The sequence below is a fragment of the Lissotriton vulgaris genome, chromosome 5 (assembly GCF_964263255.1).
Source record: "Lissotriton vulgaris chromosome 5, aLisVul1.2, whole genome shotgun sequence".
Lineage (NCBI taxonomy): Eukaryota > Metazoa > Chordata > Amphibia > Caudata > Salamandridae > Lissotriton > Lissotriton vulgaris.
Genome location: NC_141693.1, coordinates 359251098 through 359278685, shown reverse-complemented (window position 1 = coordinate 359278685; position 27588 = coordinate 359251098). Strand labels below are relative to the sequence as shown.

The following is a 27588-nucleotide window of genomic DNA, read 5'->3' as shown; positions in this document are numbered from 1 at the left end:
ATTGCCCGGTGCCCTCAACGGCCAGTCCGGGCCTGCTGGGAACGTGAAATTGAGGCAAAACTCCGCTTCCGTGGCGGAGCGGTGTATGCCCCTACGCCATGGCCCCGCCAAAAAAGGGTAAAAAAACCCACCTACCTGCTCTCTGAAGTCTGTGGGCCACCTTCCTCCTCACCTTGGTGTCTCTCCTCCTCGCCGCCATCCTTGTATTTGCTGCAAACCTCTACATTTTACATCTTGCGCATTCCACGCAAGACAAAAAATGTAGGGGGTTGCGCCCAGCAATGAGGAGGAGGACGTCGGCAAGGAGGAGACACGACGGCGAGGAGGAGGGCGGCCCGCAGAGGCCAGCAGATGCCAGAGAGCAGGTAAGTGTTTTTTTTTACCCTTTTTAAAAAAAAAAAAAAGTCGATGGGACTGGGGCAGAGCGGAGTTCCATTTTTTTTTCAACTCCGCGGAGGGCCACACCACACACTCAGCCCAGGGTTACTATTGACATCAGCAACCTTTGATACCCGTCCCATTAACATTATTATTATTATATTATTATTAAACTGAATTTGTAGGCCGCATGGCTACCCCAAGGGGTTTCCCGGCACCGACCCGGTATGAAAGAAGAAGGACGAGAAAGAAATTAAAGATTGAACAACCAAGTCTTCAAGCTTCTGTGGAATATGCCATACACGGTTTCCTCGCGTACTGAAATAGATAGAGAATTCCACAGGGATCCATCAAACACAGACCTGCTTTATCAAGCGCACGCAATTGGAGTTTGATATTTTCCGAAGGATTTTGGCAGTTTGTTTTTGCACAATAGGACTTTGTCTAAAATATTCAAATAAAACTGACATTGCAGCTGAGAGTCCTGCTCCTGTTGTCCTGGCATCAGGGGGGCCCACAGATCCTCAACACCAAGGAAGGAGGCGAAGCACACCCTACTTACAGAGAAACGAGAAGATGGATTTTGGGCAGTTCCACTCCCTCGCCCCACTGGCCCCTTGAGCTCTAGTTCATGTTCTTTAGAACCACATATTCCCCAATTAGAAGGCTAGCAGCTGGCACATCAGGTTCTGCAGGCAGCTGAAGAAGGAATGCCAAAATACCTTGTCGATGTTTTCATCCTACCAAAGACTACAGCATGGTTGTCTTGTCTGCATATTCATGAATATATGTAATATATTTTGAGCTACATAGGTGGCTAAAAAGTGTGTGGGGTAAGATGCAAAAAAAAAATGTTAACAGCACGACAATACCTAGAGAATCAGGAGTTAAAGGGTTGCAGGTTGCCACCTCATTAATCCCTTCAAATAATCCAGGCTGGCTGCTTGTCATTTAAAGGTAGCAAGGCCTTTAGCTATGCAGGTTTTGAAAGCTGGCTACGTGTGCCTGTTGCCAGTCACACTCTATCAAATTGTTGTAGCTCAGCCTCAAGAGTTCAATGGCCTATCTGAAGTTTAAGGTCATGCGATGTCACTTCCAGTGATGTCATGAGGTCAACGGGCTTGTGCAAACAGTTGTGCAAGCTTTTTGGTTTTTCAAGTTGTGCCACAGTCACGCGCACCAATAACATGACAAATAGTCTGCAAAAGCCCTTGGCTTTGTTCTATGAAGTTGTGTCCTATCTCCCAAGTCTTTAGCGACAAGCACCCTGTGTGAGGTACACAATGCTGGGCCTACACTGCTGACCACTAAGTATAGCCTCGGGAGCGCGACAGAAAATTCCGCGCAGTCCGCGTGTCTGCACATGTGACTCACTTTTCAAAAACACCGTCACTGTGTCATTTTCTCGTGTTTTGTCCACTTTACGCACGCTCAATTACACCTTTGGGCAATTTTGAAGGAATTTGGAGTTAGACAGATAATCCCGACAATAAACCTTTTATTACAGGGACAGAGGCAAGATTGTATTTACCCCGTTAACAAATGTGCCCTTAATGGCGCGCATAAAACATGTCTAATACACTTTATGTTTTAGACTCATTATACGACTTTTAAGGATAGTTTTTGTATATCATCACCCCTGTATTTTTCTACACTCGAGCGTCACAGTGTTGTATATTCGGACTCTGCTAATAGGTGGGTTGTGTCGTCTCCTAAAGTATGCCCTCGGAAGCATGTATCAGCCTTTAATGACTGTGCTTGTAAATGGCTGTCCATAGTTGAATGTTTTCAGTAGAGGTGGCTCTCAAGCAAGGGAGTAGCCACAAAATGGAAATAGCCCCCACTTTGAACCAAAGCTCTTATGGCACCAAGCATGCGAAACAAGTCATGGCTCCCCTCTTCAGAAGAGCTTGCTTGTCTCTTCCATCCAAGCATTTATCCAGTCATCCTTCCATACACCCACTGAGAATCACCATTTCACCTTTACATTCTATCCTCCATTCAGTCTTTCATCCAACATTCAATCTGTCACCACTTTGTCCATCCGTCTGCCCATCCATATCCAAACCTAATCATCCATCTTCAAACCTATCCATTAAAGATATCCATCCTTTCACTCACTCATCCATCCACTCCTTTACTCATCTATCCATCTTTTCACTCCATCCATCCTTTCACTTAGCCATCCATCCTTTCACTGATCCACCCACCCTTCAACCCATCCATTCACTCATCGATCCATACATTTACTCTTTCGCTCATCCATCCATCCATCCTTTTACTCGCTCCTCCATTCATTCATCCTTTCACTCATTCATCCATCCATCCACCCTTTCACTCATCCATCTGTCTCTCCTTTCATCCAGCCATCATCTACCCTTCCTTTCACTCATCCATCCATCCATTCTTTCACTCATCCATTGACCCATCATTTCAGTCATCCATTCATCTTCTATTTCACTCAGTCCATCCATCCATTCATCGATCCATCCATTTACCCTTTCACTCATTGATCAATCCTTTTACTCACTCATCTACCCTTTCTTTCATCATCCCTCTATCTATTCACTCATCTATTAATCTCCTCTATCACTCATCCATCCTTCCTGCCTTCCAGTCACCCATCCTTGCATCAATTCTTTTCACTCATTCATCCATGCAGCTACCCATCCACCTTTTCCTACCCATCTATGCACCATTTCACTCACACATCCATCCATCATTTCATCCTTTCACACATTCATCCTTCCATTCACCCTATCATTCATCCATCCGTCCGCCCATTCATCTCTCCTCCCTTTCACTCATTCATCCATTATTTTACTCATCTGTCCTTACATCCATCCTTTCACTAATCCAGACATCAATCCATTCACTCATCCACCCATCCACCCTTTCAACCTATCCATTCATCCACCCTTTCACTCCATCCATCCACTATCCATTTACACTTTCACTCATCATCCATCCTGTCACTCACTCACTCATCCATCTATTCTTTCTCTAATCATACATCCACCTTTTCAGACATCCATAGATTCATCAATCCATCCTTCCTCTCTTTCACAAATCCATCCTTACAGCTGTCCTGTCAGTCATTCATCCATGCAACCACCCCTTCACTAACTCATCTACCATTTCACTCACACATCCCTCTGTCCTTTCACTCACTTTGCTTCTCACCCTTTCGTGTCAATTATGAGCCTTTGTCAGCTGAGTTGCAGACAGAAGAGGCCCATAAATAAAAAACAAAAAAACATGCTGTAGCTACTAGAGCTGGAGGTTGACGACGTCCCTGCCCTCAAGGAAATAAAAACGAAAAACTATTTGCACTGGTCAGTTCTCAACACTAGAGGGCAGGAGAGTGCACAACATGTATTCTACAACACCACCACCACATGCTGCAGACCTTAGAGCCCCGCTTGGCCACTGGCTCTTCCAGCAACTGGAGAAACAGTGGTATAGGGTTGAGGTTGTACTGCAAGTTTTAACTCTGGTGTCTCCAAGGAATGTATTGTAGAAAGTTGGTTTATTGAACAACCTTCCCCAAGAGGGCACAACAAATGTTGGGCTAGGTTCAATGCTTAATTTGTAAACATATAATTGCAAGGACCAGAGGTATTTCTCAGGAGGTCACCGTGGTTGGCATTACCCACTGGCCCCGCCAAGCTGCAAGGATAGCCAGTACCCGCACTAGGGTTTAATATTTTTTTAAGTACTTTGTTGGTAAGTTCTGCTCAATAGTAGACAAACAGAGACACAGTGTGGTGGACTGTCATAAATAAGTGCCTGATACAAGCACCGGCAAACACTGCCACAAATTACCCACTGGCTAGGATGGCAGGGAAAGTCCTTGTGTTTCTCGCAGACATAAGAAAGAGTGGTATGGGCTCCCGCCCCTACTGAGTCAGGTGGGCAAAGGGGCAGCAGATGCTCATCAACATGAGCAGGCTTCATTCAAGCCTAGCACTTCCTCAAACCTCAGGTGAAGAAGGTCCAAGCAAGCTTGTTTCGGTTTTAGACCCCAGCAGAGCACATCAATTATTTGATCAATTACTTCATGGCGAATGCTTTTGAGTACTTACTTTGACTGGAGAATGGTATTAAGGATTAGGCTTTGCCCCTGGGTCCCTTGGTACAAGAGATAATGTTCAGCCATGGGGCTTGGAACGCCGTAAAACATCATTATGAAAAAAGCTTTGTTGTTTTTGGTACTTCTGTAAATTACCCCACAGCTCAAGGAAGGGTCAGCCGTGATCTAAACATAAGACCTTCAGTCTATCCAGAGATTGATTAAAAGTGTGGGCTAAACCCCCACCCCTGGATTCTCTTACCAGCTCCCCATGAGGGGCAAGTTAGGCTCAGTGTCATCCCTGATTGTGATGTGCTTTTAGACTCTGTTTTCACTAACCCTGGGCGGAAAACTCCACTGCGCCCGCGGAGTGTGCGAAGATTTGCCTTCTCCGCGTTGAACGGAAATCTCCGCAACACTCCACAGCGGAGCGGAGTTGGAGTTGGCCAGCCCCTGCCTCCTCCCCGCCTGTTATAACAAGTAATTAAACATTAACAAAAAATACATGTAAAACCACTTACCTGTACTGCGGCGTCCCCGGGCTGCCCTCCTCATCCTCGCCGTCTCTCTAATCCTTGTGAAAACTGCTCAAGGATTAGCGAGATGACGAGGAAGAGGAGGAGGGCAGTCCGGGGACGCTGCAGTACAGGTAAGTGGTTTTGAATTTAGTTTATATTAATTACCTCCTCGTCCTGTCGTCCAGTCTCATTCCTTACAAGTGAGCAGCTAGTCTGTTCCACAGAACCCCTAGCCTAGCTGAGCTGTTTGCACTTCCCCCGATATGGCGCCACCAATCCGGTGAGGCTAAAGGGGGAAGTGCGTCATAGAACATCCTGTTCTTTTTTTTCTGCACCAGTTCCTGTTGCCTGGCTGTGCTGTGCTGTGCTGTTAGGTGTTTGCCTCGTCTTCTGGTGAGTTCCTTTTTGTTTTTACTTCTTGTTGGGCGGCCTGCTTTAGCGGCTGCCCTTTATTTCTTGCTGTTTGTTCCCCCCGCGCTGCCTCTGTCGGCGGTCTGCCTTTTCTCACGCGGTTCGCGTTAGCGGCCGTTTTACTTTGTCCGCTTGTGAAAAATAAATACAAACTTGGTGAACATTATCGGCGCCATCTTGCCCCTTTCCAAGCCCATTCGTGCGCGTAAGCGGCAGCCATTTTGAGCACCATGGCCTCCCTGCCCCTCGCTGATAGCCAGCGCGTCTCTCTCTCTCTCTCTTAACCTCGCAAGCATTCCCCCGCACGCTGACAACCCCCGCTCTCTCATGCCTTGGGTCATAAACCCCTCTCCAGCGCAGCTTCACCACGGAACCCTATCCTGTTCCCAGCGCGACACCTCCCCTCATTCCTTTCATGGCCTCAAACCCTTTTGATGCAAACCCCTTTTCCTGTGTCCCCGTTTGTCTTCCCTGTTCCCAGGCCGCCACCTGGCTCTGCGGATACTGTTTATTACCCCGTACAGTAGGAAGCTTCCCCTCCCCATCAAAAGATCCCCGAACCGATCAAAGCCCCCACCCCATGAGATCCGATCAACCCCATGCATTCCGTGAATCGGCGGAATGCCCTGCTGTGCGACAACCATCACCTGTTGTGACCAGGGTGGGGAATCCAACTGTAAATGTGTGTGGGAACGGGCCTGCAGGGGAGATTCCGAGGATGTTCTTTCTAATACTAAAGTGTTGCAAGAATGTGTTATGTGCAATAAAGGTCATAAACCCTAGTATAAGAGGCCAGGCCTCAGAGATGTGGTTAGAGCACCTCGTGACGATACTTGCTGTCTGAATTGATGTGTTCTCCTCCGGAGAGAATAAAATCCTCGTTTCCCGCCTTCCAGTCTCCAGCGCCTGCTTCTTCATTGATTAATATTGGTGGGTCATAGAGGCGATACCGCCGGCAACATAAAAGGGTCTTTGGTTACCGGTTGTCTTTTGGAACCCTTTTTAACAATTGGCGTCCCAAACGTGGGGCCCATCAGCGACTCGTGGATCCAGTGGGAGAGGTCCTGACGACAGAGTGAACGACTGCAACGATCGGAAGGTACCCTGTCCGATAGACCCTCGTCTGACAGCCGATCATCCGAACTTCACTGGTTCCGAACAGACCTCTCTCGAGTGATCTGCGGTCCTGACTGGGAACCATCAGGAGTGCCACGAGAAGTACTAAGAGAAGAGGACGATCGGGCGCTGGATTCGGAAGACGAGAAACTGTCCATGCGGTCCGGGTAAGGTCGTGTAAACACGACGAATTGCGAAAGTGATAGATAGTTGAAAGTGATTGATATTTGTTGAGAAAATACTAGTATTACTTTGTGTTAATTTATTGGAGATTCACTGTCTACAAACGGAGAAACAACAGGCTCTCCCTTTATAAACAGCGAAGGATAGGTACGCACCCGTCGGACCTATCTTTCTCCCCCACTGAACAATTGCCCCTTCCCCCCATTGATTAACTGTTATAGATTGTTTTCTGGAGATTCTCTGTCTGCAAACAGGGAAAAATAGGTCCCCTCTTTACAGATAGTGAAAGGGTAGGTGACGCGAACCTTTGCGAGCCTACTTATTCTCCCCATTGACCATATTGATTTTTTATTTTTGACCTAACATTGATTGATTGCTCAGAATTGGTTCATGAGGTATTCACTACGTGCAAACAACGTAGAATAGAAATATTCTGTCTAGTCTTTGCGCGCAGTGATAAGATAGGTAGTGCTGACTATTATCCCATTGTGATCCGTCATGCCTGTCTTCTCCCCACTGGTTAGTAGCCTGTTTTACCCGGACCGCTTATTAGAGATGAACCATCCGGCTCCGCTGGAAGGCACCCCTAATAAGGACATGTTCATGAAGCATGGATTAATCGCTATAGCCTACAGTGAGCTGTGGCATAAATATACGAAAAGGGATCGAGAAAGACAGTGGCCACTGAGAGGATCCTTTGATCTTGACAAAATAGAAACGGTAGAAATAGCCCTTCGTAGGAATGAAACAACACCTATTATGCTCGATAGTCTCGGCATGTGGCACAAAGAAGCTGCACGACGAAGGGAAGGCGACGAATTTAGAAAAGGTGAAGGGACACGACGGACAACCCTCCAAACGTCTAGTAGGCAAAGGGAAGGGCCAGCGATGGCACAGTCCCGAGGAGTAGACATGAAAAGCGAACGGTGTAAAGGGATGTGCCGACAAGCCAACCCCGGAACACAACGACCCGAAGGTAATCCCCCGACATTACGCACAGGACGGACAGATGTAAAACAAAACCAATGTGCTTTCTGTAAATGTCTTGGACACTGGAAAGCCCAATGCCCGACTCTGCAAAGCATAGGTAAGAATGGAGGGTTGACAGAAAGGACGGACCGACAGAAAGGAAAAGGACGTGAGATAAAAACCAATCAGACTAGTGCAGACAGAACAGACAGGACCACCCCGTTTGATTATGCTCGGTGGCACAGATTCCGTCAGACCAATTTTAACGACATGTTAGAGTTCTGGGACTGATTGCTCCCTGTTGCTCCCCCACTCTGAAAAACAAACACAACTGCAGGTCAGTGTAGACAACCCCCCGTTAGAGAAAAGACTCAAGGAAGCCAAGCGTCTATTATATAACTTAGGATTTAATTACGGTAAAACACACAACCAACAGTAAATAGAATAACTAGTAGAACTATCTAAAAAGCAAACTTGACTAATAGGAAAAATACAAAACATGTTATGCTCACTCCGGAAGTCTTCCAATGTAACAGTTCGATGGTCCCGCCCATCCGAAACACATAGCACGTGTGGGGCGGGGCCTGCCAGCAACCATGGGCCAAAAAGAGATCGCTGGCGAGAAGGTACCGGAGACTCCACACAGCAGGCAATGAAATGGTCTTCCCATACTGCCCTTCCAGGGATGGCGTCCCCCGGACCGCGAGTAGGGAGGGGGCGGATGAAAATGACCCCCTCCCTTGTATCTCCTGGTCCGGCCATCACGAATTCCTCCATTGAACGGATGCAGGGTGGGCAGGGAGGAAGAGGCGACGCGGACGAGCCTCTTCCACCTCCACAGGTAGGAGGCTTCCCTGCCCTGGCCCGACGCCGATGTCCTCCAGCCGGGCGACGGCCATATTTCCGCAACACAGGACACACAATGCCCGACTCGTATATTTTCTCAGTACAGGATATACAAGACCCGGCTGGTATACTTGCGTAGTACAGGACACACAATGTCCGACGGGCATATTTACGGAGCACCGGATGTACAGTGGTCCCCCAAGAGTCGGAATCAGGGGTGTAGGGTGGTCATCATGTGCGCCCCTGATTCCAAGGGACGGTGTAGGATGCGCCGGGAGAGGGAGACAGCACGGGTGAGCCTCCCTCACCTCCCCAGATGAAGGCTCCACTGCTGCACCCTGGCGCCCCGAACCAAAATGTCCTGCTCCAGCAGCATGATGCTCTATCTTTCGCCATCACAAGAAGTTTCTTCCACTCCTGATGGATACGGCAAAGGTGGCTGCCACAGGGTCTCAAAATGGCGTCTGGGCCCTCGAAAGGCGGGTCTAGGCCGCTGGAGTAACTTTGTCCGAAATTGCAACTCGGGCACTTGCCCACCTGGGCGCAAGCCCCCACCATCGACAAACATCCCCTCGACTTTGAAGATTCTACCAAAGTCCCAAGAGCCCTCGGCCCCTTCAGGCTTCCGGTGAGGAACAGTTGCATTGATCTCAAATGAAATAACCATGGCACAGCAACAAGATGGCGGTGCTCTCGTGTCTGCATCAGCTTCCGTCTGAACCACCCAGGAACATTATGGGCTAACGAACTCGAGCAAGTTCCGGCTGAACATCAACATGACCCGGTAAGAGAGACTCTACCCCCTCCCTCTCTTGATTGACGGTCCACACCACCAGCCCCTTTGTTAGCACAGTTTTCTTTTGAACTGCCGAAAGGGACTCTGGTCCAACCGCCAATTGTCGGGGATATTTTGCCCCTGATGCTACTTCCGGACTAAACCGGCCTCGCCCAAAATGGCGCTGGTATCAATGGAAACTAACGGATGCCTCGTGGTGTTCCTTAGCTAATGAAACTTGATGTACTAAGATATATATATATATACGAACCATTGCGCACTCGATGATAAAGGGAGGAGGGTTCACTTGGCGAACATTTAAGAAGGGTTCCGTAAAATGTTGATTTCAATGAACACTTTATTTTTGATATTTGTTGTAACTGATACATAACGTCGCTCATGATGCACACCCGCGGTTTACATCTAGGAAATGTGATTACGATGAGCTTGACTGTGTTTCCATTTATGAACTGAAATGCCCCTGATTCCTTCGTCACGCAATGAAAATGTTTTTGGTTACTTGCAAATAATTAATTAGACCTTTTTTACATGTTCTTGTGCTACAAAATAACCCCCTACTGTATGTGCTTCCATTGACGACATGTCAGGCCAAAATATGAATTGCGCTCTCACATTTTACGTACTGAATAATTCTACAAATAAAGGTCTTAAAAAGATATGGATAGGCATCGCGTACTTTTGTAAATGCGGGTATCGGTGGGAGGGTTTTTCTGTGCACAACTGTTCTGCTCTTTTTTTAAGGTTATCCGAGAAATGGTTGTTCGGCCCTGGGTTGATGGTCGAATCGAAGGTATGATACGCTGCCTCCAAGATATGCGACTAAGCTCAGGAACTGACGTATGAAGAAGGACCTCGACTTCTGAGAATGGGTAAAGTAAAATGGTGTGATTGATAGAATGTTATAAAGAGATGGTGGTCGAAGGTACTAAGGTACAGGGTTGAACGAAGAACTGATATGTCTTAGAACCTCACAGCTTTGGGAATGATTTAAGGATCCCGAAGGCCGGGTACATCTACAAAACCGGGTACCTCACGCTAGGCACCTCTGATTCCTCTTTTTAGCGTTTTCACTACACGCGATCCTTAATGCCATCCTCGAACCTCCCCATGAACCACCTATCACATTACCTGCCCCCATGACTTTAGGACACCAAAACCCTAAGGGATTATATCCCGAAGAGATAAGTACGAGTATGTGGTAAGTAGAGAACTTTCGTACCCATACATTTGATGTGTTCGAATGTTGTCCCCCTACCTCCCCCTTTTTCCCCCCTTTTTTCCCTCTGCAGGTTACATTAGAATCCCGATTAGAGTATCATAAGGGATCTGGAACCACGTCACGCCCGATGCATGAAGACGGACTAGCGCTGCAAAATGGCACAACAAGGACGCTCTACCCAATACACGACCTTTTTACCTGATCTAATGCTTTTCTGTCCCAAAACTGCATGCTTTCTACATCCTAACACAGACCCGAAACGTCTAAACGTTAGGTCACGCACTGAATAGCCCAAACAATACACGGTCATTCCCCATGTCACACGTGTACTGTTTGGCCTATTGTCTGTCTCTCTTTCTCTCTCTCTCTCTCTCTCTCTCTCCCTCTCTCTTACTCTCTCTCTCTCTCTCTCTCTCTCTCTCACTCACTCTTTCACCCCTCCACACTTTCCCTCTTCCTAGCGACTGGCACCTAATTGGCGAACCTGGTGCACCTCCTGATTGGCCTCAAATACCACAAGTATTTGCACAAATTTGTCCTAAATAAAATTGTATCGGTACCACGTTACTACCTCTCCTTTTCTACTAAAATATGGATGAAATTTAAATTGGCCGATAGGAAAGGGACAGGTAAGACGACTAAGATTCCCTAAATTTGACCCACTCACAGGGAACTATTTGTCAGTGGCTTCTATGATAAAATATGTCTGTGGTAATGCGACCATCCCCATTGAAAATTGTCTCCGTACCCCAAGCTGTAAGAAATGATCGAGACACCCCCATCTACCCAAAATGCCCCCAGTTTGGTATCAGCTGCCCTGAACGAGAACTTGAAAAACGCCCCTTGCTCTCCTAATCGTTTTTCATAAGATCCCACCTTCCCCGAAGATAAGTTTAATAATTATCGCAAACCACCCCCCCCGAGTTTTTGTAGTAACCAGGTTGCGAGGATTCATATAGAAAGTTAGAAAGATGTATGCAAAGTTAAAAATTAGATCGAAAATCGAAAGACCTTGTTGCTGTAAGCCTTGCTGAAAATAAGATGTTTTGATGTAATGAAGACTTGTTTAGCCTATGTTCTTCCCTCAGAAGGATGCCTATCAGACTATGGTGAATAGCACATTGCACTTTTTGTAAAATACAAGGCCCTGAAGACCAGCCTAGCCTTGCAAGACTCGTACTAGGGAAATGGGTCTCTGCCAGAAGAACTGACTTCTACTATAATAGACATATGACAAATGAACGTAATGATCATCAAAGCGTCAAAGAATTAGCCAACCAAAGGAAGTTGTAAGGAATCCAGCAAAATCCATCATCAATTGTTTATACTTAAGCCGCAAAAATATCAAATGTAGCGAGTGCTTACCCCAGTTGCCTGGTGTTGGGAGAGAAAATAGATTTATGTAATTACCTTTTTCTGCAAAAACTCTAAAGACTGTCTTTTCAACACTCATTTAAGGGTATCACTGTCGGAGGAGAAAGAGACCGGATGTGGGAGCACGCGGCCTGACTGCGGATTGTGGAACATCAGCGACGGAGGCCGAGGCGAGACCACAGCAGTAAGGAGTCGCAGGACGGGGCACTGTTTCAAACAAAGCTAAGGAAAAGGGCTGACCTGAAGCCCCTGCTCTATGATCAACGTGTGCCAAAAAGTCCCCGCTCTCTGAACATGGTTACGGACCCTCCTGTCGCAAACCCTCCGTCCCCCTGATCTGTTCCCGACTTGGCCTTGCTCCATCCCCTCCTCCTCCGACCTACCATAAGGACTGTTCACACCCGCACCTTTCCACCCGAACTCCCAAGTTCCTCCAAATCCTACTGAGCTACCCAGAGAAGAGTACTCCCTGCGTCAGAAGGGAGGGAGCTCCGACTAAGTAGACCACGAACTATGTTAAATCCCAGAACGGTGACCTAGAACTCCACCAAGGGTCGCCCCCGAAGAAAAGATAAACAAAGTCTGTGGTTCTGCCCGCTACCAAGCACCTTGAAGATGATGGAAGCAACAGGAAATGCCCACCACAGAGACTCAAGAAACGAACAGATCTCACAATTCTGGAACAATTGCATTTTCCATTGCAAAATCTATGCTCTGCATTACAAAAGAAAGTGCACCTACTCCAAAACAGTAACGCATTGCTCCTATGAGGCCTGGCGAAACAAGACAAAATGTACCCCTGCCCGCAGACCTCCAACGACTCAATCCACATGAACATTCCTGTTGACAGACCGAATTGTAATCCAGGTGCTTAATAGTGCCAACAGAAGACGGCAAAAGACGACGAGAACTCTGATATTTTTTTCTATCTCTCCTTTCTCTCCCAACCACCATTGGACTGACTATGCACCCGCCGTATACAAAAAGGACTTACTTATATGATAACTTACCAGTTCTTATTCTATGATCTGTACCCAACGCCCTCGCTACATAATTCTAGTACGATGACTTTTTCTGCAACTAACTCAATGATGAACCCACCTACTAAATGATGAGATTTTTCAATATGATGTTTATAATGTGATGTTTACGTACAGTTCTTTCGCCTAAGTCCCCTCTCCCTTACTTATGATCGCTGCATATAGGTGTAGATAGGAAATAGGCCAGCAAGATGTCTTGGAAATGTTAAAGGGAGGACTGTGAAAAATAAATACAAACTTGGTGAACATTATCGGCGCCATCTTGCCCCTTTCCAAGCCCATTCGTGCGCGTAAGCGGCAGCCATTTTGAGCACCATGGCCTCCCTGCCCCTCGCTGATAGCCAGCGCGTCTCTCTCTCTCTCTCTTAACCTCGCAAGCATTCCCCCGCACGCTGACAACCCCCGCTCTCTCATGCCTTGGGTCATAAACCCCTCTCCAGCGCAGCTTCACCACGGAACCCTATCCTGTTCCCAGCGCGACACCTCCCCTCATTCCTTTCATGGCCTCAAACCCTTTTGATGCAAACCCCTTTTCCTGTGTCCCCGTTTGTCTTCCCTGTTCCCAGGCCGCCACCTGGCTCTGCGGATACTGTTTATTACCCCGTACAGTAGGAAGCTTCCCCTCCCCATCAAAAGATCCCCGAACCGATCAAAGCCCCCACCCCATGAGATCCGATCAACCCCATGCATTCCGTGAATCGGCGGAATGCCCTGCTGTGCGACAACCATCACCTGTTGTGACCAGGGTGGGGAATCCAACTGTAAATGTGTGTGGGAACGGGCCTGCAGGGGAGATTCCGAGGATGTTCTTTCTAATACTAAAGTGTTGCAAGAATGTGTTATGTGCAATAAAGGTCATAAACCCTAGTATAAGAGGCCAGGCCTCAGAGATGTGGTTAGAGCACCTCGTGACGATACTTGCTGTCTGAATTGATGTGTTCTCCTCCGGAGAGAATAAAATCCTCGTTTCCCGCCTTCCAGTCTCCAGCGCCTGCTTCTTCATTGATTAATATTGGTGGGTCATAGAGGCGATACCGCCGGGCAACATAAAAGGGTCTTTGGTTACCGGTTGTCTTTTGGAACCCTTTTTAACACGCTCTTACCTGGTTGCTCGGCTAGCTTCAGCAGCCGTTTCTGGGTGGTTTTCAGGATTCCCCATGTGCCCTGCTTTTTAGCAGGCTGGGGTTTTCGGTGTGTGGAGGCGCGTCGCTCGTGTTTACACAATGCTTTTGGGGGCGATTTGGTTGCTGCCTGTGCCTTGTGTACCAGCCCAATTTTACAGCTCTCATGGGACTTCGTGTCCTCGGGACTTTGTGTCCTTTATTTGGGGTCCTTCCTGGCTGGTTTTTGTCCTTGATTCTGCCTGTTTTTGGTTTTTTGGACTCAGCTGGTTGCTGGCATGGTTTCCGAGGCTTCTTCCTCTGCTGCCCCTCTTGTTGCCCTGCGCCTCATTTTTGATGAGGCTGAGGCTGCTGCTTTCCTGGCTTGGGACGCGGCTGGGCCTCCTCCCATGGTGCCTTGTGTCTCTTTGGGGATGACAGTTGGGAGAGCGTTAGACTGGAGATCTGAAGGTCCCTGGTTCAATCCTGTATTTCGACGCAGTTGAGAGGTTCCTTGCTTCCAACAGTGGTCCTGATGATGATGAGGTGTGCATGGTCGATTTGTTCAGGGTGCTGAGCTCACTGGACTGTTCACCCATGTGCGGTCCAATTTGGTCTTCTCTCCTCCTACCTCAATGGTTGGAGTGGCAGACCCTGATGCAGAGGTCTGGCCCGGGACCAGGGTTCACTTCCCTGCCTCGGCGGGTCTTGGGCTAAAATCTTCCACGGACCTGATGGCTCCTTTCCTTTGCACGGGGCGGTATGCAATGTGCTGTCTCACGATTGGTGGAAGGTGGACGTGTCTGCTTTTCCTCGTTTCCTGTTCAGGCGTTACCCTCTTGAGGGTTTTGCTACTGAGTTCCCTCAGGCTGTGACAGTTGGCATTTGATGGCTGGCCTTTCCTCTCGGGGTTTGGTCGTTTCTGTGGACACCATTCCTGCGGACGCTGTGGATAAGCGTGTTGAGGGGGCGGTGTAGCATTCCTATGCTGCTTCTAATTTCTCTGTCCGGGCGACTGCGTTTTCTGTCTTTATGGTTCAGTCGCTCCTTGAGGTTTTCCGTTCCCTCTCGGTTCTGCTGTGCGACGGCGAGGTTGCATCGCCTCTTTGTCTCTGTTGGGTTGATTTTGGGGGCGGCGGCTGCTTTTGGTGCTTCCATTGCTGCCCGTCGTCGTCTTTGGATGCGTTCCTGGATAGCAGACTCTTCCCGGGAATCGGTCCTCCTTAAGTTGCCCTTTGATGGTTCCGCGGTGTTCGGTCCTCTGCTGGGGGTATGGTCAAGCAGGGCCCCCTGGAAGTGCCAAGCCCCGGGCCTCTGCCGGTGTTGCCACCCTCACTTCCTCCTCTTCCCAGTGGCTGTCTGCCTTTGCCGGTTGGTGGTCGCCTCCAGTCCTTCCGCGCCCAGTGGTTGTCGATTCCGGATGCCTTGGCGGTTCAGACTGTTTCAGTCCTCCGTGTTTTGTTCAGACTCCCCTGCCCCGTCTTCCTCTATGACGAGATGCTTTCTTGTCAGGTGTGCGGCTCCTGTTCGAGAAGAGGGCTATTGTGGTGGTTCCTCCTCTGGAGTGGGGCAGGGGTTGCTGTTCAATTCTCTTTTAGTCTCCATGGAAGACTCATTGGATCTTCGTCCTGTTTTGGATCTGAAGCGGGTCGATCGCTTCGTTGTCCACCGTCCGTTCGGGATGGTGACGCTCCAGTCCATCCTGCCTCTGGTCCTGCCGGGGGGCTTCCTGGCATCCCTGGATCTGATGGATGCGTGTTTGTGCGATCCTGTCCACCCGGAAGTCCGGCGTTTTCTCCGATTTGCTGTGGGGGCCCATCACTGTCAGTTCTGGGTGCTCCTTTTCGGCCTTTCTTTGGCGCCTGGGGTGTTCTCTGGGCTCTTGGCCCCTCTGGTGGGTTTCCTTCATTCCAGGGGTTTGCTGGTATTTCCATGCCTGGATGGCTGGTTGTTTGTCTCTCCTTCTTTTTCACTGGCTCTGTCGGATGTGGATCGGGTGTGTCTTCTGCTGGGTTCCTTTGGGTTCCCTCTCTACCGCAGGATGTCCTCCCTGGTGCCCTCCCAGTCCCTGTCGTTCCTAGGGGCTCTCTTCCACGTGGACATGGCCATGGTTTTTCTCTCGCTGGGGCGCTAGTTGTCTTTGTTTCGTCACCTTTCCTGGCTTCTGTCCCAGTCCCGGGTGTATGCCCATTTCTGGTTACGGAGTCGGAGGGAGTTGGCGTCCACTTTGTGTCTCCGTCCTTGGGCCAGGCTACGTCTGTACCCCCTGTGGCGTCATGTCCTGTCGCACTGGGGTCCTGCCTCCTTGGACTGCGAGACTCTGATCCCTGTCACTCCGGGGATTCGGGTGGATCTCCGGTGGTGGTTGTCCCCTCTCTCTCTTTCCCGGGGGTTCGGTCTCCTTCCTCCTCAGTCTGTGGTCGTGTTGTCCGCGGATGCCTGTGCTTTGGGGTGGGGTGCCGTTCTGGGTGCCTCCATGGCTCAGGGTCAGGTGGTCCTGTTTCGAGTCCCTCCGGTCCTCGGACTGGAAGGTGTTGGGGCAGTTTGGTTGGCTCCTCTTTGGTTCGCTCCTCTCCTTCGGGGTCGTACGGTCTCTGTGCAGACGGACATTCCGGTGGTGCGTTCTTATGTGAATCACCAGGGGGGCATGTGTCGTGCTCTGTTTCTCCTGTCCCGGTAGATCGGCCTTTGGGCCGTGTCGGGTCTCTTGTCTCTGACGGCGGTCTATCTACCGGGGAAGGAGAATGGGCCTGCGGTTTCTTTGAGCTGGGCGGAGGGTTGGTGAGATTGGGGCGCTGATGGCTTCCCCTCCCTTCTTGCGCTTTTGCGATGATAAGGTCATTCTCCGTCCGAGTCAGTTCTTTCTTCCTAAGGTGGTGTCTTCCTTTCGCTGTCAGGAGGATATTGTTCTCCCGGTGTTTTTTCCGGCTCCTGCCTCTACTGAGGAGGTGCTCCTCCATTCATTGGATGTGCTGCGGGCTCTCCGCATCTGCTTGGAGCGTACGACTGGCTTCAGGAAGGTTGATTCCCTGTTCGTTACCTATGGCCTCTCGGGGCTGGGGCTTCGTCCTTCCTTGTCCACTTTGTCTCGGTGGGTCAGGGGTGCTGTGGTTTCTGCTTACGACTCTGCCCACTGTCCTCTGCCTTCTTCTGTTCAGGGTCGGTCGACTCGGAGCGTGTCGTCCTCCTGGGCCATGTTCATGGGGGCCTTGTTGAGGGTCTTTTGCGATGCTGCCCCGTGGGCTTCTCCCCTTTCTTTTGTTTCCCGTTGTCGACTTCAGTTGGGGATGGCGGTCTCTGCTGCCTTTGGGGCTCGTGTCCTGTCTACGGTACATGTTTTGTGATATGTACTGTTTTCTGTTTGATTCAAATGGACCTGTTTCCTCGCACTCTTTGGTCTGTTTTTTTCTTACAATCACTGTGTGCTTGGGTATGGGCTCACTTGTAAGGAATGGGACGGGGAGACAGGATGAGGAGGTAATGCCAGGTTACTCACCGGTAATATCCATTACTCCGAGTCCTGGTCTCCCCGTCTCATTCCTGAGCCCTTCCCTCCCTCCCTGGTTTGGGTTTTCTTTGGGTGATTGTCTGTTTCGTTCTGGTTTTCTTTGGTATTCTCAGGATGTTCTATGACGTACTTCCCCCTTTATCCTCACCGGATTGGTGGCGCCATATTGGGGGAAGTGCAAACAGCTCAGCTAGGCTAGGGGTTCTGTGGAGCAGACTAGCTGCTCACTTATAAGGAATGGGACGGGGAGACCAGGACTCGGAGTAATGGATATTACCGGTGAGTAACCGGGCATGTTTAATTACTTGTTATAATAGGGAGGGGGGGGGGGGGGGGGGGGCAGGAGGCGTAGTGTAGCGGAGTTCCACGTGGTTTGTTTGCAACTCTGTGGACCTCCGCTTAGCCCCCGCTATGCACACTACGCCCGGGGTTAGTTTTCGCCCACAAAAGGGATCTGCTAGAGGATAACAATAAAGGTTTGACGTTTTTGAGACATGTAAAGATAAATGTGCATATATTTATTTGGTGTGATCAGGGCCACTGTAATTATGTGACCAGTGAGGATCAAATTATGCTGCAGATTTAATGCGTTCGAGTTGGAAGCAATTTTTTTTTTTAAATCTGCAAATTATGCAGGAAATTATGAATTATGTGGCAAATACGGTAAACCCATAGTTATACAGAAAACGCCACAGCCACAGAAAAACGGCAGCAGAACAGGATATTTCCTGTGGTCCTGCATTATAAACGTTGCTGGGGCTCTGGAGGTGCACCCAGCTTTATTGACAGATCCTTTTGCTCATCGCCGAACTATCTATGTGGACCTTAGCTGAGCTACTATATGTATTTTACTTTATGAAATTGATTCCGGAGGAACTTTCCTCTTTTAATAAGAGTGATGTGTAGAAATGTTCTAATGTGTTATATTAAATGTATGTGCAGTACAAGAATCAACAATGCAAGCTTCCCTCAAGCAAGGTCGCAGTTCATCTAAATGCACACCAGCTATGGCACACATCGAAGGTGTGAGCCTTCCTGGTCTGCTTCAGCAAGCAAACAGAAGGGACAGCATAGGCGGAAGCAGTGCAAGCTTCCCTCTGACACAGGTGAAGCTTTGTGTCGACAGATAGAAAGTACATCATAGATAGAACATTTGCAAAAGGCACAGCGTAGACAACAGCAGTGCAGGCTTCTATCACACAGAGGTAAAGATTTGTGTGGAGGAATACAAAGTACAGCACAGCTAGAATTATAGCAAGCTTTGCTAACACAGATAACGCTTCATACGGATGAATTGTAGGTACAGCATTGACAGAAGCAGTGCAGGCTTCCATCACGTAGAGGTAAAGCAGCTTCATGCAGAAGAGTAGACAATAGAGCATAGCCAGAAGCAGTGTAAGCTTCCCTCACACACACAACCAAAGCTTTGTGTACACAAATAGAAGGTATAGCACAGCACAACCTGTGCAAGCTTTCTTCACACAGGTAATGTGTCATGAAGACCCACAGCAAATACAACATGAATAAAAGCAGTGCCAGCTTCTCTCACCCGCAGGTAAAGCTTAATGAGGACCAAAAAAAGATACAACAGATAGAAGCAGGGTGCAATTCACCCTAAAAAATGCACCTTGCAGGCTCATAACAGATGCAGTATTACCTGAAGGAGTGCAAACTTCTCTTGCACTGGCAGAGACGTGGCACACAGAGTAGCAGTGCTTACTTCCATCACTCAGAACAGGCACAGGCAGAAGCAAAACAAGCATCCCTTACAGACAGAACAGGTGCAGCATAGACACCATCACTGCTTCCGCCACACCCACAACAGATGCAGATCAACAATCCAAGCACCAGTCACACAGATCAATAGCGCACAGGCAGCTGTTGAGCACAGACAGATACAAGCTCTGCATAGTCCCTCCTGTTTGCTTCTGCTCTGCTTGGGTAGCAATTATTTGAGAAAGAGTTTGCGGCCTTCGCAACCCAGTAGCACGTTCCTTCCCTTCGTTAGGTGCTGACCTCAATGTTAGCCCGTGGCGAAACACTGTCTGTGTGCAGCCACAGAGCCCCTATATTGTCCTGCAGTTTTGGCACGCTCTTCAGGGGGCTCCTTTAGAGTTAGTGCTGAGAGAGGTGCCAGGGAGAGGTGAAACTGCACCGCCAACCCTCCCTCCCTGCAGTATGCACAATGTACAGGGCGAAGCACCGTGCACTAATGTGGTTATCTAGGTCACTGCTCTGAATACACTCAATGAAAGCAATCACATCTTAACATCATTAATAGCACCCTGTAATGAATGTACCTTGTGAGGGGGTGGTGAGCAGAACATGTGGCTCCTGAGCTCTTTCGGTCAGTAGAGAAATATCCTGATCTCCCAGAGGCCACTCTTCCTCAACAGGGAATCTTCTCCTTCAAGAACTTCCTCAGGTAGCCTCAGAATCTTCCTTTACAAAACAGCTGAAAACATGGCTTTTTCATTCGAACTAAGTCGCCCGAGCCTTAGCCGGAGTCTTTCAGTGCCTGAACTCCATCGTTTTGGGTAACTGCCATGCTCTACAAATTGGCACTGTAGGAAATCCACCTTTTCTGCATGGTCACCCCATATTTTTCACCTTTTGCTGACTCTATATTTTTGCTAGCATTAAAACTTTGTTCACTTTACCCCTGCTAACCAGTAATAAAGTGATTGTGCTCCCCTTTTTTAAAAGGTTAAATTTGCATGTTTCTAATTCGTATATTTGACTTAACTATACGTCGCTAGTATGAGGTACAAGATGTACCCAGGGCCTAAAAGTTAAATGCCACCAGTGGACTGAAGCACCATTGTGCCATCCAATACAATGACAGTGCAAACATGGCTTCAAGCCCACCAGTGTAAAAACTGCAATTCAACCTGTCAAAAAAAACCTTCAACAGGTTGAAACCTCCCTTTTAAATATTAATAAGTCACCCCTATGTAGGCCTTGTGGTTCACAAGTTAGAATGCATGGTATATAAAAGTAGGACCTGTAGAAATTTAATATTAACATGTCCTTACAGTGAATTAGCACCAAAAAGCGGGAGCCGCTCGCAGCCGTTTTGCTTGCCTGCCTGAGAGGGGGACTACGAGGACCATACGCCCTCCAACTTAGCGCACCTGGGCGCCAGCTCAATCATGCCCACAGGCTGCCTCACCGCTACTTTACGGCTCGCGGCCCCCGCTTTGAGGGAGCCGCTCGCAGTCATTTTGCTTGCCTGCCTGAGAGGGGGACTACGAGGACCATACGCCCTCCGACTTTGCACACCTGGGCGTCAGCTAAATCACGCCCACAGCCTGCCTCACCGCTACTTTACGTCTTGCTGCCCCCGCTTCGCGGGACGCGCGCGTGCATGCGCCGGACAAAGCCCGGGCCAAGGGCGGGCCCATTTTAGCCAGTTCGAGCATGAACGAGGACAGGACGGGCCATCCTCTTTATTCTGCGAGCCACCAACTAAATGAACTAAACGAATGTTAGTAACCACATATTTTGGCTGCAAGTGTTGAGTGTCTATTAATCCCACTGAATTTGTCCAGAGGAGTATTTGTCTTAACCATATTTTGCAATGGCGTCCACAAAGGAGGGGAAGGGTAGAAAGTCTATCCCCGGCGGATCAATCATAGGAACCCTGGATCAATTAATCATTAGGATGTCCTCCATGCTCGCACATGAAATAGAAATAACGGAGAGGAGGCTATCCGTGGATCCCGCCCTCGACAAAAGGTCGTCGCTGGGCTGCTTGGCTCAGGCTCTAACGCCAATTCGTCAAGGAACTATTGATTCTGTCGCTCTGGTTGACAATGGCGAGGGCCGCCACCAAGGTCTACCACTAATTGTCTCCCCAGATGCTGTAGCTATCGTGGATACTGCACCTATTGTCCAATGTGCCCCTGCCCAAAATCTTGACGCACAAGCCCAACCTATGAGACTCCAAACTCGTTCTTCTAACAACCCTAAAATGGGAGTTAAAGAGTCTGCACCAGAGCCCAAAAGAAAACGCAGAGGAGCCCCTACAAACAATAGGAAAGCTAAAGTCCAGAAATGTGATATTGGGGGAGAAGGACAACCGTCAATAATTATTAACAGCCCTGTCGAGCACCAGCAAACCGATCAGGTGCCTACTATTTCATCAATCCCTGATGCTGTCTGGCCGACCAAACTAGGAGAAGACTTTTGGGACAAAATGGAAAGTATTTTTATTAAGACATGCCTTCCATTTCACAATAGACTCAATGCCATAGAAAATAAACGTAAGCATTTTGAACAACTGTTTGCAGCTGCTCAGGGGGAGGAGGGCGGTACACGAGTAATTGCTGACAATGCTATTCTTGCGAGGCCATTAAGGCTTGAGAATGAAGTTTCTCGTCATACTGAGAATGTAGTTGCTCACCAACCTACACTGCTGGAATCGAATATTTTTGTAAATTTGCCCACCCCTAACGCGCTGCCCAGCGAACACATTTTCCAATCTAGGGACAGCGCTGCGAATAACCACTCAGCTATGATGAGAACTAATGCGAATGAGGGGGAAAGAGGAACAGAAAACGTACAAATTCGACCACACAGTAGAAGAATTAGCGAGGTCACAGCTATTGCGCAAAAAGGACTACATCTCCCTCCTGAGTCTGTCCCCTATGTGATAGTTCTCGCAGGGGTCCCAGTCTTGAATCAGGGGAAGAGAGAGGATTATGGTGACCTCAAGAATAAATGCATTTATTGGCTGAATCATAATAGGCCACTTCCCCGACATGTTTCCAGCGAAATTTTGTTCGCTCGCCATGTAGACTGGGTGGGGCCTCGGGTAAAAAATATAAGGGGAGATTGTGTTGTCATCAATTTTAGGGACAGCCGGGTGGTGGATTACATTTGCAACTGGGTCCCAGTAGGTTTAGGAACGCAAATCCTTTCCCTAACGTATTTTTATCCAGCCTCTAGTATCAATCTTAGAGGAGGACAGCCGCGGGGGTTCTTTGGAAACCGGGACTTTGGGGCCCAAGTCCAGCAACTTGCTCGGAAGGGAGCAAATCTCTACCCCCAACAGTGGCAATTTTGTTCCCCTGAGTAATAAGTATAGCGTCCTTGACCAAATAGACTGACAGCCAAAGTGCTGCCAGTCCCAATTCCCCTACACCAATGTGCAGGGCTTACCCATAGCTAGAGAAAGCCAAGTGTCAAATGTCTCTTTTACCAATTCCCCCAGTCATCAGGGCGGGGGCTAGCTAGGGAGACTGTTATGTGCACGACTGGGGGGTAGAGGGTCAAATTTGGTTGGTATAGTGCCTAGTGCCCCTTTATCAACAATCCAAGAGGATACTAGTTGTGCTGCACCCTTGTCGGACGCAGGAGGAAATGACGATTTGGTGGCAGTGGCGAGGGGGCTCAGCCCTGGCGGCAATGGGAAGTCTATTGATGCCCAGCTTGTACGGGACGATAGTTCCATTGTAGCACTTAACGAAACTTTGGTGAACGAGTCCAGTGATACTATTAAAATTCTTTCCTGGAATCTGGCCGGGATTAAGAATAAATTGTTTTGTCCAGATTGGGGATCCTTTTTAGAGAAATGCGATATTTGTTTATTCTAGGAGACGTGGACACTAGAAGAAATTCAGAGGAGTGCGTTCGCTACTTTTAGCATTATGGCAACTACGAAGGGCAGGGGCAGACCATCGGGGGAACTAAGCATCTGGGTGGGCATTCACCTGGGCGCTACAGCAGTACAGATTCCAACTGGTTCCCCCGATGTGCAGTGTGTCCTTTTAGTACTTCCAGAAAATAGACAAACTGCTTTAATAAATATTTATTCACAGCCTACCCAGAGTGGGAAGGAGTCTGTAGCCATTGATCAACTTAAGCAGTTTGTTTTAACTCTTGACCCAGCAGTCACCCTAATCGTGGGAGGCGACTTTAATTGCCAGTTTGAGCCCCTTTCTGATGTAAGCTTAGACAATTCAGATGATGAGGATCAGTATTGGATTATTCCAGATCCTCAGATATCGGTAGTTAGAGCCTGGACACCCTTGGTGCTCCAAATTAACTCTCTTACGCTTTTGTCCTCGCTTAGGGCCTGCAATGGGAGGACAAAATCGGATAAACCAGGCAGAATGACTTTCAATAGAGAAGGACTCAATTCTATCCTCGATTATATCTAGGTGGAAATCCGGATGTGGGACAATGGTCCATGATTTCCAGATCCATTCTAGAAAAGATAGTGATCACAACCCCCTTGTTGTGATGCTTAAACCAGGTAGCTTGGGCCTGATTAATCCAGTCTCTGAGCCAAACATATTGGACCCTTCGCTCGTGCTAACTAACAATATGTGGAGAGTTAAATGGCCCCACATACAAGGTTCCCCAGGAAAACTCGCCAATATCTATCAAAGGGCTGTGCCTCTCCTAAGAGAAATGGGTGAGTTGGGGTTAATAACGCCGCACCCTGGATCAGAGGACAGGCCGCTGAAAATACATAAACAGTTCATTTTCAAACTTTCCGATTTGTTCTTCCAAGAAGGAAGTAAAAAGGCAAAACCAGCCTTTGCACATACATGGTACAATGCCAATTGTAGGAAAGCAAAGAAGGATTTAACATCTGCGGTAAAAGCAAAGCACAGGACCAGGATAAAGCAAAGGCGGCTCAACTATAAGCAGGTTATTCTTAAAGAAAAGAAAGAATGGGAGGCTGACAAATGGGAAGATCTCAGAATGGCACTCAAGTCCAAAGACTCCAAACTCTTTTGGACAATTGTGAACTGTGGGAGTAGGGCGGGTAAAACGGCCACCGAACCAAGTATATCAGCTGCAGCCTGGGAAGCACATTTCGGAGCGTTGTATGCACACTCGAGTGAGGAAGACTCCACATCCCCACTCTCAGGCCTCCTCCATGAGTATCGACTGGAGGGGGGCTGGAAGTTCACTGACCTGGAGGTAGTAGCTGCTATTCTTAAATTGGTACCCAACAAGGCGCCCGGTCTGGACAAGCTACCGGGGTCCGAACCGCAAATATGGGCTCAATATTTACGAGTTTTTTTTAATGCCATACTCAAAGGTACGAATGTTCCGGATACCTGGCGCGGTGCCGAAATAGTCCCCATCTACAAAAAAGGCTGTCCTCTCAAACCGTCTAATTATAGACCAATCAGACTGATTGACGTCACCCAAAAATTGATGGGACGTATTATTTTAGATAGAATTCAGTGCTGGATGGAAGAAAACGAGATTCTAACCCCATGCCAGGCCGGTTTCAGGTCGTCTACATCGACCCTGGACTAGATATTTAGACTCCAGGTCTTATACTGGCAAACATCAGCATTCGGCCTGGTTCCTAGGGGTAAACTTTGGGGTGTACTACTGGATCTCGGTCTTCCATTATACCCTTTGAATGTGCTGACTAGGCTCCATGCTGGTACCTATGCGCAGGTCAGGTGCGGGAAGCATGGTGAATTGTCTGCACGCTTTCCGGTGAACCAGGGGGTGTGCCAGGGGTGTGTCCTGGCCCCCACCCTGTTCACCCTTTACATCAATGGGCTTATTAATCATCTTCTCGGAATAAAGGACATTGACGCGCCGAGGATAGCTATGGGTCGGGTGCCCGCTCTGATGTTCGCGAAGACATCAACAGGCATCCAACGAACCCTGGACAGTTTTGCTGACTTTTGTGCAATTAGGGGCCTGGAGATAAACTTAGATAAAACTAAGTTTATGATTCTTAATCCCCCCAGGCAGACACGCCCGAATCCGCTCCTGGGTGGAATTCCCCCGGAGCGAGTTAAGACCTTCGAGTACCTGGGTATCACCTTGGGAGAACATCTGGGATGGGATACTCAGATATCGAGGGCTGCACTTAAGTTAACTAAAGTGGTGGGGGTGGATTCAGAAATTGCATAGAGAGTCTGTGTTTAAGCCTGCTGCTCCTGTTATAAAAATTTACAATGTACAGGCCAGATCGGCTGCATTGTATGGGGCAGAAGTTTGGGGCCATCAAAAAGCCACCAATCTTGCGAAGGTGGAACATGCATTTCTGAGGAATCTATTGGGTCTCCCAGTGAGCACCCCACTTGTACCCCTTCGCATGGACCTTGGGCTACTCCCCATTGAGGAGATAACTGCATTGCGCCCCCTAATGTATTGGAGAAGACTATGGTCCATGCCAGAACTTGCTTGTTACAAAAATGAATTTAAGGAAACCTGGGAGGAATTGAAAAGTAAGAAGATTCTGTGGTTAACCCACATCAAGGAAACTAGTATCAGGATTGGTTTACCAGAGCTCTGGTATACCCCTGATCTATCATGCCCAGCGATAAATAAGGCTGAGTTGGTTCGCCACTTCAGGCGCCACCATCTAGTCAAGTCAAGTCAAGTCAGAGAATTTATATAGCGCACTACATACCCATGGGGTCTCAAGGCGCTTGAGGAGGGGTGGGGAATTACTTGTCAAATATCCACGTTTTAAGTTGCTTTCTGAATGCTAGGTGGTTCTGGGTAAGTCGAAGGTAAGTGGGAAGTGAGTTCCAGGTTTTAGCTGCCAGGTAGGAGAAGGATCTACCTCCCATGGTGGTTTTGTTGATGCGAGGTACAGTGGCAAGGGCTTGGTTGGATGATCGTAGCTGGCGGGAGGGGGTGTAGAAGGACAGTCGTGTTTTGAGGCATTCTGGTCCGATTTCGTAGAGTGCTTTGTGTGCGTGGGTTAGGAGCCGGAAAGTGATCCTCTTATTGACGGGAAGCCAGTGGAGGTTTTTCAGGTGACCAGAGATATGTTCTTTACGCGGGATGTCTAATATGAGCCTGGCTGAGGCGTTTTGGATCCGTTGGAGTTTTTTCTGGAGTTTAGCTGTAGTACCGGCGTAGAGGGTATTTCCATAGTCCAGTCGGTTCGTGACCAGAGCGTGGGTGACCGTTTTCCTAGTTTCGGTGGGGATCCAACAAAATGTTTTTTTGAGCATGCGAAGAATGTTGAAGCAGGATGAGGAGACGGCGTTGACTTGTCTGTTCATTGAAAGTGAGGAATCCAGGATGACGCCCAGGTTACGAGCGTGGTCTGTCGGGATGGGTGCTTTTCCAAGGGCTTCTGGCCACCAAGAGTCGTCCCATGCGGAAGGGGAGGTACCTAAGATGAGGACTTCTGTTTTATCCGAGTTCAGTTTCAGACGGCTGTGTTTCATCCATTCGGCTACTTCTTTCATTCCTTCGTGTAGGTTAGTTTTGGCGGTGCTAGGGTCATTGGTGAGTGATAGGATCAGTTGAGTGTCATCCGCGTAGGAGATGATGTTGAGGTTGTGTTGGCGGGCGATGGCCGCGAGGGGGCTCATGTATATGTTGAAAAGGGTGGGGCTGAGTGAGGATCCTTGTGGTACGCCGCAGATGACTTCAGTGGCCTCTGACTTGAATGGTGGAAGGCGGACTCTCTGGGTTCTTCCGGTGAGGAACGAGGTGATCCATTCTAGTGCTTTTCCTTGGATTCTGATGTTTCTGAGGCGCTGTAGAAGGGTGCTATGACAGACTGTGTCAAAGGCTGCGGAGAGGTCGAGGAGGATGAGGGCGACTGTGTCTCCATTGTCCAATAGCGTTCGAATGTCGTCTGTTGCTGCGATTAGGGCGGTCTCAGTGCTGTGTTTTGCTCGGAAGCCGGACTGAGAGGAGTCGAGGGATTTGTTGGCTTCGAGGAAGGCGGCGAGCTGGTTGTTGACAGCTTTCTCGATGACTTTGGCCGGGAATGGAAGGAGCGAGATGGGGCGGTAATTTTTGAGTTCGGTGGGGTCCGCTGTGGGTTTTTTCAGAAGGGCGCTGAGTTCAGCGTGTTTCCAGCTTTCCGGGAAGGTGGCGGAGTTGAAGGAGCAGTTGATGACGTCTCGGAGGTGCGGTGCTATGATGGAGTCTGCTTTGTTGAAGATGTGGTGAGGGCATGGGTCTGTGGGGGATCCTGAGTGGATGGAGTTCATCAGGCGGATGGTGTCCTCAGTGGAGATTGGGTTCCAGTCATTAAGGATGTTCGAGGGGGGTGAAGGTCCAGCAGATGGTTGGGTGGGTTGGTCTCCGGGTTGGTCGTCGAA

General features: G+C 48.8%; 1 protein-coding gene across 1 annotated transcript in view; it reads right to left on the bottom strand.

Annotated features, from left to right (window-relative positions):
* The window catches only part of RAP1GAP (RAP1 GTPase activating protein), an 870529-nt gene that overhangs the window by 310467 nt on the left and 532474 nt on the right, over positions 1-27588 (bottom strand). The gene's annotated exons all lie outside the window — the stretch shown is intronic.